Source organism: Schistocerca nitens, chromosome 1 (assembly GCF_023898315.1).
Source record: "Schistocerca nitens isolate TAMUIC-IGC-003100 chromosome 1, iqSchNite1.1, whole genome shotgun sequence".
NCBI classification, from domain to species: Eukaryota; Metazoa; Arthropoda; class Insecta; order Orthoptera; family Acrididae; genus Schistocerca; species Schistocerca nitens.
The window spans coordinates 962247161-962259319 of record NC_064614.1 but is presented as its reverse complement, the minus strand read 5'-3'; positions in this window follow the sequence as shown (position 1 = coordinate 962259319).

Below are 12159 nucleotides of genomic sequence, written 5' to 3'. Positions count from 1 at the left end.
GAGTGGGCCCCTGCACTTAGGTAGCTAAAATGAGAACAATGTCAGGTCTAGTCATACACTATATTAGGATCCAACTTCATTACTAAAATGGGGCTTATTTCATCTACATCTACATCTACACTCAGCAAACCAGTGTGAAATGAATGGCAGAGGCTACATCCCTCTGTACCTTCCCACTCCATTCATGTACAGAATGCAGGAAGAATGACTGACTGAATGCCTCTGTGCATGCAGTAATTATTCTAATCTTATCCTCATGAAACCCTATGTGAGCAATGCATAGAGGATTGTAGTACATTCCTACAGTCATCATTTAAATCCAGTTCCTCTAACTCTGCTAATAGACTTTCTCAGGATAGTTTATCTTCAAGAGTCTTCAAGTTCAGTTCTTTCAGTGTCTCTGTGACGCTCTCCCAAGAATTAGACAAACTTGTGACTATTCATGCTGCCCTTCCCTGTAAACGTTCAATATCCCCTATTAGTCATATTTGGTACAGATCCCACACACTTGTGCAATATTCTAGAATTGGCCACATGAGTGATTTGTAAGCAATTTCCTTTGTGGTCTGATTGCACTTCCCCAGTATTCTACCAATAAATTGAAGTCTATCACCTGCTTTACCCATGACTGACCCTATGAATCATTCCATTTCATGTCCATACAAAGTACTACACCTAGATATTTGTATGAATTGGTCAATTCCAAAAGTGACTCATTGATATTATAGTCATAGGATACTACTTTTTTTTCATTTTGTGATGTGAACACTTTTACATTTCTGAATAGTCAAAGCAAGTTATCTTCATACCACTTTGAAATCTTATTGAGATCTGATTGAATATTTATGCAGCTTCTTTCAGACAGTACTTCATCACAGGTAACTGCATCATCTGCAAAAAGCCTGATTTTACTATCAATATTGTTTGAAAAGTCATTAATATACAACATGTACAGCAAAGGTTCCAACAGACTTCTCTGGTGAACACCTGAAGCTACTTCTACAGCTGATGATGACTCTCCGTTCAAGATAACATGCTGATTCAGCAGGTAATTACTACTATTTCAAATTTAAACTGGATACTAATATCTTCAGTTGCCAGTATAATGAAGGACAGGGCAAAATTATGGACAGCCAACACAAGCAGCCATTTGGCTAGGTAAATAGTCTATGTCAACGCAAATCAATCCCTTTGGCCATCTTGATAGTAAGGTTAAGGAGTAAATTAAAGCTATCTGCCAGGAAGTTCAAGATGTTTTAACTACCAAGTTAGTGGCAAACTCCTAAGTAGAATATCCCATTGAGGTTACTGATAATATTTTTGTACAAATAGACTGTTGATACCACAAATGAAAATATTAAAACAGCTAAATGATTAATGTTGGATAAAGAGATAAATCATTCTTCCATATTTTTAGTGCCCAAGCCTAATGGTGAGAGTAGGCCTATGGTCAATTACACATAGTTAAATAAAAAAGTTCCCATGAAATCGGTTCCCTTACTTGGTTTACATTGCAGTTTTGGATGATTTAAAAGAGCTCAAGTTTTTTTACCATGATTCTTAACCAAGCATATAATCAAATACAATTAGCAGAGCAATCTAAGTCCCTTACAGCCCTTATCACTGATTGGCATATTTATGAGTTTAATAGAGTCCCATTCTGGTTATCAACCAGAGCTACTGAACTCTCTCAATTGATGAACCAAATATTTTCTGATATTAATGTTTCTTAGATCTAAAATTATTAAGATGATTTAGTCACCTATAGTGACTATAGATCTGGAGCAGGTACAATCTGTCCTGGACTTTCCACCTCCCAAAAGTAGTACAGGAATTGCCTGGATTATTGGAACAGCAAACTTCTTTGGAAAATTTATTCCTGGATATGCCCTAAAGGTGATACCATTAAATGAATTGCACAAGAAAGTTCAAAAGTTTGAGTTGGATGAGTCACAGAGTACAACTTCCACAGCTTTGAAGCAAGCATTACATTCAGCTCCAGTCCTAGCTTTGCCAGAGTTTAATAAACAATTTAAACTTCAAACTTATGCTTTATTGTTGGAAATCAGAGCAGTTTCACTACAACAAAATGAGGAGGGGAGACACACTATAGCTCACAAGAGGCCTGAATAAACTAGAAAAAAACTATTTGGTTCATAAACTTGAAGTTTTGGTGATGCTACTTGGTCTGGAAAAACCATACTAGTTTCCATCTAGAAATTCATAATCAAGCTCTGAGTTGGGTGTTGGTTCAACTCCAACAGACAGGATGCATTATTGAAAGGGCAGTTAAGACTCAAGGGAATGATAATATCATGATAGATACTCTTAGTTGGATGTTTGAGCAAGAAATAGTAGCATAAAGTAGTACCCACAAGCTATCAATCTGATACTTACTGTTTCATGCTAGAGGAAACTTGCACAGAATTCGAAAATGGGGTTGCTGACATTTAATCCACTAGAAAATGCCTTTGATAGGACTGCTTCCAAGATCCAAAATAATAACTTATTTTTAGTTTATACTGATGCATTTTCATGTTTCACTTCATTTTATCCTACAAATGTCCCAACCTCTATGTCCATAACTCAAATGTTACAAACTACATTTGAGACAGTGTTGACCACAGATAATGCTACACTCTTTACCTCTCATGAGTTTGAGATCTTTTGTCTTGAGATGGGTATACATCATAGTACTAAACCCCCATATTATCCTAACCCATTCTATGCTGAGAGATAAAATAATCTACACACTGCTTTAATGGCATGTTGTAATAAACATCAACATTCTTGGAACCATGGTTAATTTTGGCCTTTAACATGACCAGGCATGAAAGTCACCAGGTGACACCTGTGGAGTCATGTTTAAATTTAGAAGTGTGACACCATTGAGTAACCTGTGGTCAATTCATGACCTGTTGCCAGAGAATAGCATTAAAGCAGCTCATATTTGTGAGATGCAGCAATACAACAAAGGATGACAGCCAAACTCTTACAATGTGGGTAATAAACTTGTGGTGAAAAATTTTGGAGCTACATGTAAATGTGTTAACAGGATTACTACAAAACTTTTACCTTATTTTTGTGGCCACATTGTTACTCTTTGATCTGGAGCAAAGTCATAGTTTTAGAGTTCATGTTTCTCAGATAAAGCCAGAAAGTGGTAATAGACTTCAGTAATATTTTGTTCTCTGATTTACATTGGCTAACAGCTAGAGGGGTGGCTCAAATATTGGTAGGTGGTGAGTGGGGGTGGGGAGTATGTGCAGGTGGTGAGGGGAGGATATTGTGTGCCACTTTATGACACATTGTCATTCACTCAAGCCGTGTTATCTTTTGCTCCATGCAGTGCTGCATGTCAAAGCTGAAGAGTGAGGTTATAGTGGCTGCATGTAGCATCAGTTGTGAGCCTATGAACAGAAAAAACCTGATGTGATAACAAACTGACTGGGCAGAGGTGGCAGTATGACAACTAATGTACTGTATATGAAATAGGGGGGGGGGGGGGGGCTGCAGTCATCTTGACTGTTTACAACGGTACTTGCAGTGAGGAGTTGGTTTTCATCTACCCTGGAATTCAAATTAGTAGCTGGTGCTTTGTATGTTCCAAACCAAACTTCTCAATAAAAGCTTGAATTACCAGGGAAGTGTGGGGGGGAATGTATTTTTGATAGGTCCACTCAATTTGAAAAAAACATAGAATGCAAGTGATATATTCTCACTGTTATCTACTGTAGACTCAGTAAATGTAAGCTACATTTCAAGTGGGTCAACCTCCCATGACTCGTAGATTTGTAATTGCCAGTGTGTACCGAGGGTTCATTTCTAGGCTCCTAGTGTTTTGGCCTGGGCAAGTGAACTAAATCAGATCATGGCTGGTGTCAATCTCACTTGGTTATAGCCATCATGGATAGAACTAAATAGGTAGTTGGGTCAGTGATGATGGAACTTGTTACTGTTGTACGTATGATGTATGAAAGGTACATGTCCCATTTATCAGAAACGACCTACTTTTTGTACATTTACCTGGTGCCTCCTGTATTAAATTTATCTAAAAATTCTGAACCACAGGATGGCCAGGAAGTCTTATATTAGTCTTTAATCTAACTTAAAACAGTGCTTGTTGTTACTATTAAATTTATGTGACAGGTTATACAATGTACCGGGTGATCAAAAAGTCAGTATAAATTTGAAAACCGAGTAAATCACGGAATAATGTAGATACAGAGGTACAAATTGACACACATGCTTGGAATGACATGGGGTTTTATTAGAACCAAAAAAATACAAAAGTTCAAAAAATGTCCGACAGATGGCGGCTCATCTGATCAGAATGGCAATAATTAGCATAACAAAGACAAAGCAAAGATGATGTTCTTTACAGGAAATGCTCAATATGTCCACCATCATTCCTCAAGAATAGCTGCAGTCGAGGAATAATGTTGTGAACAGCACTGTAAAGCATGTTCGAAGTTACGGTGAGGCACTGGCGTCGGATGTTGTCTTTCAGCACCCCTAAAGATGTCGGTCGATCACGATACACTTGCGCCTTCAGGTAACCCCAAAGTCAACAGTCGCACGGATTGAGGTCTGGGGGCCTGGTAGGCCAAGCATGACGAAAGTGGCGGCTAAGCACACGATCATCACCAAACGACGCACGCAAGAGATCTTTCACGCGTCTAGCAATATGGGGTGGAGCGCCATCCTGCATAAACATCGTGCATTCCAGCAGGTGTTTATCAGCCAGGCTGGGGATGATGTGATTCTGTAACATATTGGTGTACCTCTCACCCGTCACGGTAGCAGTTTTGCTGTCCAGCGCCATCTGTCGGACATTTTGTGAACTTTTTTTTTGTCTTTTTTCTTCTAATAAAACCCCATGTCATTCCAAGCATGTGTGTCAAATTTCACCTCTCTATCTACATTATTCTGTGGTTTATTAAGTTTTCAAATTTATACTGACTTTTTGATCACCCGGTATGATGATGTTTTGGGGGTTTCAAACTCAAGTGCAGCTCACATGCTGGTTATTTTATGTAGCATTATTTTCATTTCCTTCTCTTTGCTAATTAATCATTAAATTCTGAGCTAAAAGTGCATTTTTACAGCCATGTTGTTCTTCCAATGTTAACCATTTTATGAAGGATTAATTGGCTGTCTTTCCTTAAAATTCTGTGCCTGGATAATGTTTTTGAGATATGAATTATTTCAATTATCTGGCTATATGGAATGCTTAGTTGGCTTACATGTTATATAACCATTTATTTTGGCTAGATCTTAATGTCATTTATTTTGCAGATCATTAGAGTATCTGCTGCAGATAAAATTTTGTGAGTGGTTATGAATGATTAATTATTGGCTGACTGTAACCAGTGAAGGGAAGTTCTTTCAAAGGTGCGAAACAAGCCATTCATTGTAAACTAATGTTTAATTGCTTTGGCAGATAATTGTTTACACTTTGATTTTTTGCCATTGTAAGATTTTTAATTAACAAATGTTAAGCAATAATTCTGCACTTCATGAGCCCAGTTCTTGCTCCCACTACCAACCAGTGGCACAGCACTAAAAGCATGTTTATCACAAGCACCAGTGTACAGCCAGAACAGAAGTGGCTAACTGGATGGAGAGTGACACTGTTTATACAAACACCGACTGTCCAGATAACTAGTATTCACACAAACACTGAATGTTTCAGAATAGACAAAAGTGCATGGCATTGTTCCCTCTGGTCACTGTTTCAGTAGTTCTCATTGGAGCTGACTACAGCACCCTGGATCTAGATCTTGTTAATGGTTCTCTTGAGATGTGGCAGTGATATATAATGGCACTGATCTCACTCATTTCTTAGTTTGTATGTTCTGTAACCACAACAGCGATTAAGACAAGAAAGAATGTTAGAGCATAACGTGTCAGTGCACTCTTTTATTTAAGATAAATTGGTGCTGGCTGCCTAGTGATCTGAGCTATGTATTGTGAGATATTTCAATTTTGATTAATTGCTGGAATCATAGTTTGCTGTAGCACACAACAACCAAATGCATCCTTTGTCTTTTGGTGTATCAGCTGACCAAGCAAGAAAGGCGAGTCATCGCAATGGGGGTTTAGATCGCAGTGTTGGAAAGTTTTTGGAGAGCTCATGTAAGAAAATGAAGGACAAGAACTCAAGTTTGCAGTGCGGACACCCCTTAGCAACAAGCAAGTGGATCTATCCAAGGCCATGAAACGCAGAAAAAGAAAAATAGTCCACTGAGAATCACCATGAATGGAAAATTAATTCAAGTAGTATTCAGAAAGGGTCTCCACTACAGGAACCAATGTAGGATACTGTATTATTAAATGGGAAAATATTAATCAAGAGGCTTGTTCTGCATCACAGGAGTCCAAAAAGTTATAAATAAGCATTACAGACCATTTTATAAGAAATAACTTGACAGTTGTCAGCTGTGGCAGTATCTGTGTCAAACGGCAGTTCCATCTCAGTTGTACAATAAACATTGTCTTTGTTAGTGTTATGTTGAGAAAGTCTGACAACATACAGTTGTCCAGGCAGTGCTTTTCATTAGTGTTGTTAAAGTATATTTTGTCGGTCACAATATTTACTGCCTCAGATAGTAGTGTAATGAACAAAACTTGTCACATAATACACCATCATTGAACAGTGTGAATTAGCTATCTGTATACTATCTCAGTGTTCTTAATAGATCACTGCTGATCTTGGATTGAAACAGCGGAGTTACACAATTCTAGGTGACTCATTGCAGTAGATAAAAAAAAAAAATCTTGGTGTTTAGTTTTTAAATCCCGCATGAAAGATTGGCAGTGTAATTGTAATTTTATATGCGAGTAGTTATTTTGGTAAAGGGAGAACTGTCTTGGTAACCAGAATTAGTTGTTGGTCCAAGAAGCTCTGATGAATGTCACTTGTAGCTATGAATAACTATTGTTACTATGTACACCAACCAAATTGTAGGATGTAGCTCTCAACAATATATTAAGATTTTAATAGACTAGCTTGTTATTTATTTTGAGGTGCACCCAACACTCCTAGAGTGTTGCTGTGTTATTGCAAAGTTTGATCGGGTTTCACTAATGAGAGTGCAGTGTACAAACACACACATAAAAGCTAAGGACAGTAGGGCTAACAGGCTGAATATGTGCAGCTGGATTTCACCTACACCGTGTAAGAAAGTAGTCTGTTTCATACACTAGTCTTGTCTGGAAAACTTTTCCATAATAAGAGTGATAAGAGACCATCACACAGGATACTTTGTACTTCAAAATGATGTTATCCACAAGAAACTTGCAATTTCTGGAGTTTCAGAAGAAAGAGTTTAAAAGACTACTTTGTTATTTATTTGTGGTGTACCAACCCCCTGGAGTGTTGCTATGTAAATGCAAAGACTGATCATGTTTCACATATGAGAGTGCAGCAAGGATGAGCAAATTGCGAATCAAGGGAATGCTCATCGTTTTTTGACACAAAAGATGTGGTTCACAGTGAATTCATGCCATAAGGACAAACAGTCAACAAGGAGTTTTATTGTGAAGTGTTCAAATTGTGGTGCAACAGGGTTCAACATGACCAATAAAAAATTCGTGACAGTTGGATCACACATCATAACAATGTGTCAAGCTACACTGTGCTCATCGTCTCCAAGTTGCTGGCCAAAATGTGTGTGGCAATGCTACACCAGCCACTGTACAGCCCTATTTTGGCACCAGCAGACTTCTTTTTGTTGCCAAGGATTAAGAGAACACTGAAAGGAACTACGCACAGAATGCTGAAAGTGGTAAAGGCAGCTTTGATGACTATGCTGAAGGAGATTCCCTTGATGACTTCTGGGCCACCTTCAGTGATTGGGTAAAGGGTTGGCAATGGTGCAGAGAAGAAAGGAGAGAATACTTAGAAAAATTCTGAAAATATTGTAAACTGATATTAAATAAATGATTTTTAAAAAATTACCAGATCTTTTGGGAAAGGTCCTGTACAATGCTAGCACTGGAGTGCCTCATTGAGGACAAGGAAGGATCTTTCTTGTGCCTCATTACAGGAAAATTTGATGTCTCTCTACTGCAATTCTTGTAAGGCATATGCCTTGGTACAGAAGTCCTTCAAGAATCACTAGTAGTATTAGCACATTACGAGAAAATTTCTCGCATCATGAATGTTTCAAGGACACAGAAAATCTGACTGCACTTATTTTCTCTGGGTCATCACAGACTCCATCGCCATTCACTACATTCTCCGAGATTTTTATCTCTTGGACAGCAAAGAGTCACTGTTTTAGATTCAAGTGGAGGCCTGTAATCTGATCATACTTTAATGTGACTCTCAAGTGGCTTAAACATTCTTCAACTGTCTTCAGATAGCAAAGCCACATTGTCCATTTAAGGCATCGAAGCTGTTGTCCATCACAAGTTTGAGGGCAATTTTGTTCAGTCCATGGTGGTTGATGCAGAAATGTCATGTGACCCCCCCCTCCTTCACGAGGACCGCTTTAGAGGGTCAACAATAATCCATTGTTCGCCCAGCAATACATTATATGAGTGCTGGCTAATTAGTGGATGATTCTGTCCTGATATGATGCTTTACCATGGGCCATTTTGTCTGTCTTTTCTCCACACCGGATTTGGAAGCTTTCACATTTGGAAAAGAATGGTAATCATTCAATGCATTGTTCCTCAGTAATCCCTGACCCTACTGGCAGTTTACAGTCACTACTTCCCCTGCATTGTCTGTAATGGTAGCGAAGTACTATTCCTTATCAATGACACCAAGCTACCTTTCTAGACTGGTTTTGCTATCCCTGTATAATACCTTTAGGGATGAGTTGTGACTGCTCATAACATTTTGTGATCCAAAGTTCTCCTTGCCCACCTACAATGCTTATGATTGTCACTGGTATGTAGATTTCTTTTGTGAGGTAGTGTTGTGCAGTTGACAATAGCTTCACAGTTAAACTGGGTATCTCAATTTCCCATTGGAACTCACCTTATTTATGATGGCACAATTGCAATGTCTTAAATGGCAAACACTTGCCCAGAGCAGTCATTGTTATGTGTGCTTGTTGGAACACCTTTGTCAGTCTGAAGTCCTGATTTTCAACACTGATGGCTGCAAGAAGTCCCATCTGATAACAACATTCTGTTAAAACCACAAATTTGAAGGGCAGTGTTCTGTCATTGAAAGTCAATCTTGCAATACATGTTTGTCAGATAGCATATTTTCCATTTGCAACTTTCAGCTCAATTGTTTTGGTATCACAGAACATAGTGTATTTTAGCTGACGATGAAAACCATCTGACATTACAGTAACGGATGTCCCTGAGTTGACAAGCCTCCATACTGGTTGGCCATCAATGAGATTTCCTAACACTTTGTGGACTGTCGCCCATGGAGTATTTACATCTGTAGTAGCCTCACCTCCATAGATTGTCACCTTGCTTAGTTTTCCTTTAGTCATCAGCTAGGCGACCAGATAGTACCTCAGTATGGTGACAGGGAAGTGCTAGTGTGTGTTGGGTAGGGACATTGTCGAGGGCATGATGATGGCATTGTCCTGCAGGTCAACAATAATAATCTTCAGTAGACTGGCGAGAGTAGAGCCATTGTGGTGGTTGACTTCTGGCAGTATATTATCCCTCAAAAACTCAGATTCTTCTTCTTGCGGAAGGTTCATTGTGTCCATGGCATACACAGTAGAACAGACTGGCATGTTGTTGTCTATCCTGAAAATGTCTGTTCTTTTATGGGCTGTTATACTTATCATAGGAGTTGATTGCATCCGTACTGGAGGGATGCTGGGTTGTCATTTGATGGCAGCAGCTTTAAGTCAATTTTTTTGGGTGCATTGGAGAAATGACAGACTTTCGCTAAAGGCTGATATTTATTGGGTCAACATTCATGGCTGCTGTCTCTTGATTACACAGTCCAACAGTTCTGCTTGCCATAAATGCTGTATTTCGTCTCTCATGACCAGGTATATGGAAGAGATGAGGTTGTGGTGGTCTTTCATAACTGCAGCTAGTGTCATTTTCTTCAATTTTTTTCTGTTGCATTTCCTTGATGGAGTGGCACCATTTGATAAATTACTCATGTTACTGTGACATCCTTTGCCAGAAGAGCTTGATACGTCTTCCGCAGCTGCTTTCATGAAGTGTGAAATTTTGTCAGTTTCTGTAATATTTGACTTCATAATGTGGCATAGCCCCTAAACATTCTGTATGTAGGACTGTGTCATTTCTGCATACCACTGAGTCCTATTCTATAGTTGTTCTTCTGCTAAGCAGACTTCCTGCTGATTGTCACCAAACGTATTCCTCAGGTTGGCATGGAATCTATTCCTGCTAATAAACTTCTCCTTGTTGTTCTCGAAACACTGCTGGGCTGTGCCATCTAAGTATGCATTTGTCAAACACATCATCATCCCACCTGTTGTATTTGGTAACTTGACTGAATCCTATATCATTTCATAGGGTCTCAAAGAGCATCTCCATAAAATAGTGCTGGATGCTTGATATTGGCTTAGAATCAATTGGTCTGCTTAATATACCGACCATGGGAGTGACTTACTGCTTGTATTCTCAGTCCTGTCCATGTAGGCTATGACATTTACTCTGCCTATTTTGAGCAATAATGATGTAGTGTTCTGAGGTACATGGATCAAACAACGGCACATCCTAACCATACTCAAATTCACACCTGAAAGTAGGTTTATCAATGAAATACAGTACTTAGAACTGAAAGCATGTTTATTATGAACACCAACACACAGCCAGAACAGAACTGACCTCCGGGACATACAGTGCAGCTATTTATACAAACTTCAATTATTCCAGAATGCTGATATTTACACAAACATCAAATATTTCAGAATATACAGACATTACAACCATAGGGTATTTCAAGAACATTCCAGACATGATAAACACCAAATAACAAAAAATTGCTGATGATTGAATTTGAAATGATGACCCACATCATGCCAGCCAGTGACACTAACCACTAAGGTGCACTACATTTACCACAGCTCACAGGCAGTATCACTGAGTATTACATCACCTTATATTATTATTCATACTCACCATGCTGGACACACACCACGACCTCCTGCCAGCTGTATTACTCAGCAAGCTGCAGTGATAATTTGGCTGTATCAGGAACTAACACAGTCACATTCCAATCCAAGGATGCACATACTATTAACTTGCAGTGAACATAAGTGGTTGCGAAAAACAATTACATAAGATGCCTTCACAGTAAGTCTTGACAGACTGTCATTAATTTTACTGACAGTGATAACAAGAAAAGTGTGAAGCAAACAACGTTAAGTCAGTGCTTTGCAGATTACAGTAGGAGGGACATGATGCTGACTGACATTGTTACATTTTCAGTTTCCTTTGTCCATCAAAATATCTCTCTTCCAATACTCATCACACACATTTTTGTCACGATACATGGTCTTTGAAATATTCCAGTGTCATAATAGTGTAATACCACCACAACAGAGGCAGGGTAACATGTAATATAGTAGCAATGTTTCTGGCTAGTATACTGGCATCCAGAGTTCAGTTCCCAGCAACCACTTCAAGTTTTTTTTCTGTTGGGAAGGTCTGAAAGGAGCCATTCAGCCTTGCGAGGATAACTGAAAAGCTACTTGAATGGATACCAATGAATTTGAGGCACAAATCACCAAAGTAGAGTTACACAAGACAAGATGACCAAAGGTGATTATTTATTAGCAGAAAAGAATCAACAGAGCAGAGCTGCATTCAAGTATCTACCTGAAAGCAGAACACGTAAACTGAACAGAATAAATATTTCATTAACATTATAGATAATATATCATTTGACAGTGATTTTTGCAATATTATGAACAATAAAATGAAAACCACCTTTGTAAAATCTTCAAAATTTATGTCACACAGAAATGGGCTTAGCACCTAGCAAAGAAACTTTGAGAAAAAACTGTTCCATCTGTGGGATTTTAGTTTAAAAGATGCCTGAATAAACAAATAATTAATTTTTTTTATATTCACTGCATTGTAAATAAATTCTGAAAAGCAACAGTGTCTGACAAGCACTGTCAAACAATGATGGCAGACAGAATGTAAATTGTGGTGAATGCAGAGTTTAATTTTGCAGTCATTTTTCTACTA